A 10025-nucleotide genomic window follows, 5' to 3' on the forward strand; every position below is an offset into this window, starting at 1 on the left:
AGTTGATCCAAGAAGAATGAAGTCCTTGACAACTTCAATCTTTTCTCCATTGATAAGAATGTTGTTTATTGGTCCAGTGGTGAGGATTTTTGTTTTCTTCACATTGAGATGTAAACCATATTGAAGGCTGTGCTCTTTGATCTTCATAAGTAAATGTTTCAAGTCCTCTTCACTTTCAGCAATATATATAAAGAAAAGTTTATTGTCTTATAATTCTAGAGTCCTAGTCCCCCATCAGAAGTGAGAGTCCCTCCTACATGTTCATTATCTTGGGAGTGGCCCACACCCCCAAGGATGTATTCCTTTCATTGATTGGCTACTAGAGTTAACTATGTCTCTATTAGGTTTCATCATCATGGGAATAAGCACATCCCAACTGCTAAACCTCTAGAAATTCTGGCCTAGTTGAGTTGACACAGAAACCTAACCATTACACTGTTGTTGTTGTTGTTAGGTGCCATCACATCGATTCTAATACATAGAGACCCTGTATAGGGTTTCCAAGGAGTGGCTGGTGAAAATGAATTGCTAATCTTGTGGTTCAAACCGACCTGTGACCTAGTGTATTATCCTACAGCGCCACACCAAGACTACAATCATTACACTAACAGACACTGAAGTTCTCAGCATATTCAAACAATAAAAAGCGATAGAACTTGAATAAAAGAATCTGTACTATCAAATTGTACAAATTCAATAAACATTATCAAACTAAATAACTCACAAATCATGAGAAGGAAATAAGACTAAACTAAGAAAGGCACACAGAAAGAATCTGTTGCCTAGGTTTAAGCTAAATTTACAGCAAAATTTGTGAAAGTCTGCTTTAGATGATTGATACAGTGAAGATTTCAAGAAGATAAAGTTGATAAGATAGGCTTTGAATCATGGAAATAGAAAAATCCTAGGCACTTAAACTGACTTCCAATCTTTTATGCCAGGTGAATGTTTAGAATGTAGACTACAAAGCAAGATTTGAAGAGTCGGGAGCAGTAGCTAAGTATTTACATGGAAAGCTAGGATTCTTCATTACCAAGATCCCAAAGAAGATTCAACAGCAACTAGAGTCTTCTTGTTTTATTTTCTACATAAAAGTACTCAGTCATATATACCTGCTAAGATTTATTTTCATTTTCTCAGACCAGCACTTTGCCTATCTGAAAACATTCCTTAGGGTTGAGTATGACTATCTGCTGGAAACTTGGAACTCTTTAACATTTCTGTTGCCTCTAATGCAACTTATTGCCTCCTCAAAAGATTGAGTAAAAGCTCACCAGCCACTCTTCGGAAACCCTATTCATAAGAACTAGGGGCAATAAAAAAAGCTATTAAAATCAAGGAATATTGACAATAATGAGTCAGGGACATTACCAGAACCTTGGGCTTTATAAATACCATCAATTTTAGGGGAAGCTACTTTTGTAAATGTGCCTAAATTGTGGTCAAGATTTTATGGTCAGCACATGAAGTTATGTCGCAACTATGCACTCATCATGAACACAATATTACAAAATCATCTGACTCACTCAGAGGCTGGTAGGAAGCTAGCAAGTATAGTGGATTCCAAATCAATGTTCCAGTTGTAGGAGATGAATCCTCCAGCTGAGTGAGAAATGAGAATGCTTTCCAACAGTACAGAGAGTCATAGTTTATATACCAAAATGGAATGGCATTGAAAGAACTGACAATAGGTAAAGGGTTCAACTCTAGAGAGTACCAGCGCAGGTGGGGAGGGTAAAGAATTCTATAGGAAAAGAAGAGCTATAGCCAAATTTCAGTCCTAGGAGTAATTTAATTATTTTATAGGAGCATTCAGTGTTGTACACAAATTGTTCTTTGACACATAATCCTGTCCTCATATTTTGCCTGTCATTTATTTCCTTTATTTTAGCTATTGCCATGTAACACATTAATTATCTAAATTAATCTTAAATTATTCTGAATATGCTAATAATTCTCCAGGCAAAAATATACTCTTCCTACTTTTCTTTGTCCATCACTCACCTGTGAGTTTGTCATATCGTGGTACCTTGAGTACAGATTTACTATAGATATTTCAAAACTTAGGATATTCATCTCTGGTAGACAGGGTTTAGTAGAGCTTCCAGACAAAGACTAGGAAGAAGGACATGGCAATCTACTTCTAAAATAAAAATTGGCCATGGCAAACCTTATGCTATAGTATTGACTGATGATCCCCTCATAATGGAAGGTTCTAAAAATAAAAGTGGGCTAGAGATGTTTCCTCTAAACAGAGTTGACCTTAATGGTGTGGAGAAGTAAATTCATTAGGACTTTCATTTGCTGATATGGCATGATTCAAAATGAGAAGAAACAAATGCAAATATCCATTAGAAATTGGAGCGTAACAGTAAAATTAAAAGTTCCCGGAAATGAAATGGAAAGCATAAAAATTGATATTCCAGGCATCAGTGAACTGAACAACTCCTAGTGTGGCACTGCAGGACCAGTTTTGGACTGTAAACCACAGGTTGGCAATTCAATGTGGTGCTGTGGGTTAATGTGCAGGACTGCAAAGTCGGTTTGAACCACAAAGTCAGTGGTTCAAGTTCACCAGCCACTCTTCGGAAACCCTATACAGGGTCATTATGGGTTAGAATCAACTCAATGACACAACAGCAATAACTGCTTCTTGGTAATTGTATACAAGGTTGCTATGAGCTAGAATCGACTTAATGGCACTTCACAACAGCAAAACGAATGGAAAAGATTAATACTGGCCAGATCAAACCACCAGCTGTTCCTCAGAAACCCTATACAGTGTCAATATGAACTGGAAGCAACTTGACAGCACTTACATACCTCAACAGCATGGTCTACTATGCCAGCAATGACAAACTGAAAAACAGTGTCCTATTCATTGTCAAAAATAACATTTTAAGATCTATCCCAAAATACAATGCTATCAGCATGCATAAATAGTTTCATTTAGAAAGATTAGCACGAGGCTGATCCCTTGAGGTGGTGGTTAAACATATCCCAAATGTCTGACTTTTCCAACATGTTCCACCACTCCATATTCCTTCATATCAATCACCACTCCTCCGCTCCCTCATGTCCCAGAGTTCTGCAATATACTGCTTAACATCTCACTGAACTCACAACTGTCCAAGGAAATGACTCATGCAATTGTGGAGGCTGGAAAGTCCCAAATCTATAATTCAGAAATCTAGAGGATTCTCCTCAATCATGTAGTTTCAGAACTGAAGAACCCAAATCAGCAGGCCAGATGGCAAACTGTAGGTACAGTAGAATGCTGGAGCTGGTAAATCATTTCAGATGACAGGCTGAAAGTCCCAAGAACTGGAGGTTGTACATGATGAGTGAGATGCAAGATTCAAAGCAAGTGACTGTATTTTGCCAAAATGTTCCTATATATTGGACTCAGACCATGCCCCCAAGGAAAACTAAGGGTGGTGACTTGATTTACCCTCAAGAGTAAGGTAGGAACATCCTTAATCCTTAGTTATACCTTCATCCTTACTCCTTAGGTCTAACTTAGCCCTTGTTGTTGGCAGTGGTAGTGTGCTGTGGAGTCACTTTTGACTCATAGCAACCCTGCATAGGGTTTCCAAGGTTGTAAATTTTTATGGGAGGAGAAAGCCTCATCTTTCTCTTATGGAAAGACTGGTAGTTTTGAACTGCTGAACTTGAGGTTAGCAGCCTGACTCATAACCACTATGCTAGCAAAGCTTCTTGCTTAGTTCTTAGTCCCATGTTAATATTGTCCCTTCATTTCTTCTGTTCACTTCAAAATGAGTCCATAATCACAAGCATGCTGTTATTGTTGATGTTGAGTGTCCTAGAGTAAGTTCTTACTTATAGTGCCCCTATGTAGGATTTACTAGAGCAACTGATTGGATTGAACTACTGATCATGTGGTTATCAATCTAACACTTATGATAAAGTGCCACACCAGGACTTTATTATAGACCTAGATGCTTGGATTTGTAATACATCACAAAATGGAACACTTGGCTTCTTGTTGCTATTGCTGTTGCTGCTAAGTGCTGCAGAGTTGGTACCGACTCATAGCAACACATTGCACAATAGAACCAAGCACTGCCCAGTCCAGCATCAACCTCTCAATCTATGCTTTAGCCGTTGCTGCTGCCATTGTTCCATTACATCTCATGAGGGGTCTTCTTCTTTGTCGCTGACCCTCCACTTTACCCAGCATGATATCCTTCTCCAGGGACTGATAATATGCCTAAAATATTAGAGGTGAAATCTGTACATCCTGGCTTCAAAGGAGCATGTTAGCTATACTTCTTCCAAAACAGATTTGTTTGTATTTTGGCAGACCATGGTACTTTTAATATTCTTCTCCAACACCATAACTCAAATGCATCAATTTTTCTATGATCTTCCTAATTCATTGTTCAAGTTTCACATTCATACGATGCCATTGAAAATACCATGGCTTGTGTCAGGTGCGTCTTAGTCCTCAAACTGACATCTTTGCTCTTGAACACTTTAAATAGGTCGTGTGCAGCAGATTTGCCTAATGCAATATGTTGTTTGATTTCTTGACTGTTGCTTCCATGAGTGTTGATGGTTGATCTGAGCAAAATGAAATTTTTGACAATCTGAAACTTTTCTCTATTTATCTTCTTGATATTTATTGGTCCAGTGATGAGGATTTTTGTTTTCTTTACATTGAGATGTAACCCATACAGAAGGTTGTGGTTTTTTATCTTCATCAGTAAGAATTTAAGTCCTCTTCACTTTAAATAAACAGGGTTGTATCATCTTCCAGGAGCTCTGGTAGCATAGTGGTTATGAATTGGGCTGCGAGCCTTAAGGTCAGCAGTTCGAAACTACCAGCTGTTCCACAGGAAAAAGACTAAGCTTTCTGCTCCTGTAAAGATTTACAGCCTCAGAAACCCTGTACAGGGTCGCTATGGGACTGAATCGACTCAACAGCACTTAACAACAACATCATCTGCATATCATATCACAGGTTATTAGTGAGTCTTCCTTTCATCCTGATGCCACATTCTTCTTAATATAATCCAGCTTCTAGAATTATTTGCTTAGATACAGACTGAATAAGTATAGTGTAAGAAAACAACTTTGGTTTCTATTATTCCTAATTTTAAACTATTCGGTGTTCCCTTGTTCTTTTAAACAACTGTTTCTTGTTCTATATACAGATTCCTAAGGAGCACAATTAAGTGTTCCATAATGTTCATGTTGTCCATAGGTTGTCATGATTCAAACAATGGAAAGCCGTTGTGTAGTCAGTAAAGCACAGGTAAACATCTTTCTGGAGTTTGCTGCTTTCAGTCACAATCCATGTGATGTCAGCAATAATATCCCTCCTTCCACATCCTCATCTGAGCAAACTTGACCCTCAGGCAGTTGCAGTTGTTTTTTAATTCTATTTAGCAAACTTTTGCTTTCATGTGATATAATGATATTATCCCATGATTTTCGCATTCTGTTGGGTCACCTCTCTTTGGAATGGGCACATATATAGATCTCTTTCAGTCAGTTGGCCAGGTGCTCTCTTCCAAATTTCTTGGCATAGGTGACTAAGTGCCACCAGTGTTGCATCAGTTTGTTGAAAGATTTCAAGTTGTATTCCATCAATTCCCAGAGGCTTGTTTTTTGCTAATGCCTTCAATGCATCTTGGAATTCTTCCATAAGGCTCTTGAAATGGTTGAACATCGACTACTTCCTGGTACAGTGAGTTTGTATATTCTTTCCATCTTCTTTTGATGATTTCTGCATCATTCAATATTTTGGCCATAGAAGCCTTAAATAAAGTAAGTTCAGGCTTGAATTTTTTTCTTCAGTTCTTTTAGTTTGAGGAAGGCTGAGCATGTTCTTCCCTTTTGGTTTTCTAACACCAGGTCATTCACATTTCAATATATTTAAATCTGCCTTTTTTAGCTGCTCTTTGAAATTTTCTATTCAGCTCTCTTTTATTTCTTCATTTATTCCATTTGCTTTAGCATTTCTATGCTGCGGAGCAATTTTCAGAGCTTCTTCTGACATTCCTTTTGATCTTTTCCTTCTTTCTTGTTTAATTAATTATTTTTTGCTTTCTTCCTGTATGATATTCTTGATGTCATCACACAGCTCTTCTGGTTTTCAGTCATTAGTGTCTAATGCATCAAATTTGTTCTTCAGAAGATCTCTAAATTCAGGTGGGATATGTTTGAGGATATATTTTGGGTTTCATGGACTTGTTTTAATTTACCTCAGCCTCATTCTGAACTTGAATATGAGCAATTGATTATTTTTTCCACAGTCAGCCCCTTGCCTTGTTTTGGCTGATAATATGGAGCTTTTCTACCAAATCTTTCCACAAATGTAGTCAATTTGATTTCTATGTATTCTATCTAGTGAGGTCCGTGTGTTTGTCTTTTGTTTTGTTTGAAAAAGCTATTTGCAATAAACACGTAATTTGTCTTGCAAAATTCTATCATGTGATCTCCAGAACCATTGCAATCACCAAGGCCATATTTCCAACTACTGATCCTTCCTCTTTATTTCCAACTGTTGTGTTTCAATTGCCAGTTTTTATCAATACACCTTGAATGCATGATTGATCAACTTCAAACTGAAGAAGTTGGTAGAATGCTTCAATCTCATCATCATTGGCTTTAGTTGTTGGTGGGTAAATTTGCATGACAGTTATATTAACTGGTCCTCCTTTTAGGCATAAGGATATAATCATATCACAGACAGCATTATGCTTCAAGATTAATCTTGAAATGATCTTTTTGATGATGAATATGATACAATTACTCTTCATTTTATCATTCCTGGCATAGTAAACCATGTAATTCTACAGGTTCAAAATAGCCAATACTAGTCCATTTCAGCTCACTAATGCCCAGGATATCAATGTTTACGAATTCCATTTCATTTTTGCCTACTTCCAATTTTCCTAGATTCATACTTTGTCCATTCCATATGAATTGTGTCCCATTAGCAAATGAAGGTGCAGAGAGCTTTATTGCATTCACATCATCATGGTCAACTCTACCTTGAGAAAAGGCACTTCTTCCCAGTTGTATTTTCAGTGCCTTCCAAACTGAGGGGCTCTTATTCTGGCAGTGTATCTGACAATATCCTGGTGCTCTTCATCATGCTTTAACATTCAATATTCCGGTGCTATCTGAAAGTGTTCCACGGCTATTCATAAGGTTTTCAGTGATTCAATTTTCAGAAGTAGTCTGTATCTCCTTCTTCCTAATCTATCTTATTCTGGAAGCTCAACTGAAACCTTTCCACCATAAGGTGACACTGCCAATATTTCAAATATTGGAGACGTAGCGTCCAGAATCACAGCAACATGCAAGCAGCCACATTACAATAAACTGACAGATAGGTGATGGCTAGAAGAGTCATAACATGTAATTAACTGCACGGTAACAAGATAGTATATGAATTATTACAAGGAAGACCAGTTAATGTAACTATTACTCAAATTTATACACTAATCATTAAAACAAAAATGAACATCTTGAAGACTTTTACTGACTTCTGTATTATAAAATTTATCAAACAGTGAGTCAGGATACACTTAAAATTACTAGAGATTGGAATGAGAAAAATGGAAACAGTAGTTGAAAAATATAACTGTTGTGATAGAAATGACATTGGAGGTAATATAATTCTTGTGAAACCAAGGATTTATTGCAAATACTTTTTTTCAACAACATAAATGGTAACTCAATATCTGACACTCACTATGCCAGATATACATTCAATAAATACAGATGAATCAAATCAACATCTTTGGAATGAGACAATGGAGAAACTCAATATCATCTGTCATAGCAAGGCGTATCATCTGTCATAGCAAGGCCTTTGACTAACTGTGGAACAGATCATTAATAGCTCATATGCAAGTTCAAGTTGAAGCTGAAGAAAAGTAAAACATGAATATGGGACAAAATGTACAAACTTGAATATATCCCACCTTCATTTAACCATTTCAGAAATCAATGTGACATATTGAACATCAATGAATGAAGATCAAGTGAGTTGAGGGATTACATCAAAGGCATCATATATGAAGAAAGCAAAATGTCATTAAAAAGTTAGGAAAGAAAGAAAAAAAACAGATATCAACAGAAACTCTGAAACTTGCTCTAGAACTTAGAGAAGCTAAAACAACTCAAATAAATGATATAAAAGAGCTGAACAGATGGTTTCAAAGGGTAGCACAAGAAGACAAAGGGAATTATTATTTAATATGCAAAAACATAGAGTTAGAAAATTAAAAGAAAGAACATAGTAGGCATTTCTAAATCTGAAATAACTGAAGATAAAACCCAAGACTTGACTACCATATCTAGGATTCCAAAGACAAAATAATGAACAATGAAGTAAGCAGCAAAAAGGGATGGAAAGAATAAACAGTTACTGTAGCAAAAATAATTGCTTGACATTAAAACATTTCAGGGAGTAGCATATGATCAAGAACTGAGTATATGGAAGGAATAACTCCAAGTTGTACTGAACACTGGCAAAAACAAGCTCCAGGAATTTATGTAATACAAATTAAGAGGCTTCAAAAAGTAGATGAAATACCATAAACACTCACTTGTTGATACTAAGAAATTTTAAAGAAATCCATCTGGTCAACCAATGAGAAGAAATCCATATTTATACCCATTCTTTGAGCATGTGTGGAAATATTCAATGATACTAGATCTCACTATAGTCCATTGAAAAATTATGATACCCTTTCATCTGAAAATTATCAAACTTGTTTCAAAATTACTACAAGATTATAGATATCTATGTGAATTGGGACAGTTTGTAAGAATAAATGGGAAATGTAAATTAAAGGCTTCAATAATATTTATACATTTGCCTAAGCATTTCTACTTTAAAATATCTGGTAAAAATTATTACATATTAATAGTGTTTTGTATTAAAAGATGTGCCATGAAGTATTATTTATAAAATTAAAATATTTGGAAATAATCTAGTTATCTTAAAAGAAAAGTAAAATTTTAAGAATTCTAGTCAATCTATCTGATATAATGTTATGATCATTAAGCTGTCTAGAAATATTTCTTTATGATACAAAAAAATACTATGATCAAAAATGCTTATACCCTCAGTTATATTTAACAAATGATCCCAAATATGTAAATAAGAAAGACAACAAAGTATTATTTTAGCCTGAGTCCCATTAGGATTCTTGGATTGTAACTGATGATTGTCTTCTTAATTTGCCACAGATAATCATTAATTTTTTTGAATTTAATTTAATTTTTTTTTTATTTAATGTTTTTATTGTGGATTGAGTGAAAGTTTACAGGGCACATCATCGATTTTACATTCAACAAATCATATAGCTTGTTTCATTACATTGATTATAATCCCCTCCATATACCATCAGTTAACAGTATTCCTCTCTATCTACTTTAACTTTTTAAAATATAAACAAACAAAAAAACCCACTCAGGCATATATAATAATTTATATCTCCAAAGAACACATTCTGCAAATCTGCTCCTGGCCACCAGCTCTTAGTCACTCTATTCTTAGTCCATGAATCTAGAGTTCTCAGCCACTCCCCCTCTCCCTGCTCCCATCTCTGGCTCTGCTGCTTCTCTGGATAAGGTCCCGCATTCTATTTTTCTATTTGTGCGTTCCTCTCTTGTTGGTCCTAGGGTCCTCTGTTTCTTGACTGTAAGATTAACCACTCCTCTTTTTTCGTTACAAAATTTCTACCTTTACAACTGTGACAGTCACGATTAGTCATGATAACAATTATTTGCTGTTGAATCTTACGAATCTTATCCCCATCTCTTTTCACCAGACCCATCTAGACAAGATGACAGCTATTCAGTTGGGACTCTTTCTTTCCCCCCATACTCTTAAACTAAACTCCCTCTTGAAATCTTGTAAGCCAGTCACTTCATACCTTTATTGCCCCCTCATTTTAGGTAGCAATGTTCAGAGTGGATAGCATTGATACTTGATTTGAAGACTTTTTCCCTCTCTGTTGGTATTTAGAGTAACTACC

Source organism: Chrysochloris asiatica, unplaced genomic scaffold (assembly GCF_000296735.1).
Source record: "Chrysochloris asiatica unplaced genomic scaffold, ChrAsi1.0 scaffold00317, whole genome shotgun sequence".
NCBI classification, from domain to species: domain Eukaryota; kingdom Metazoa; phylum Chordata; class Mammalia; order Afrosoricida; family Chrysochloridae; genus Chrysochloris; species Chrysochloris asiatica.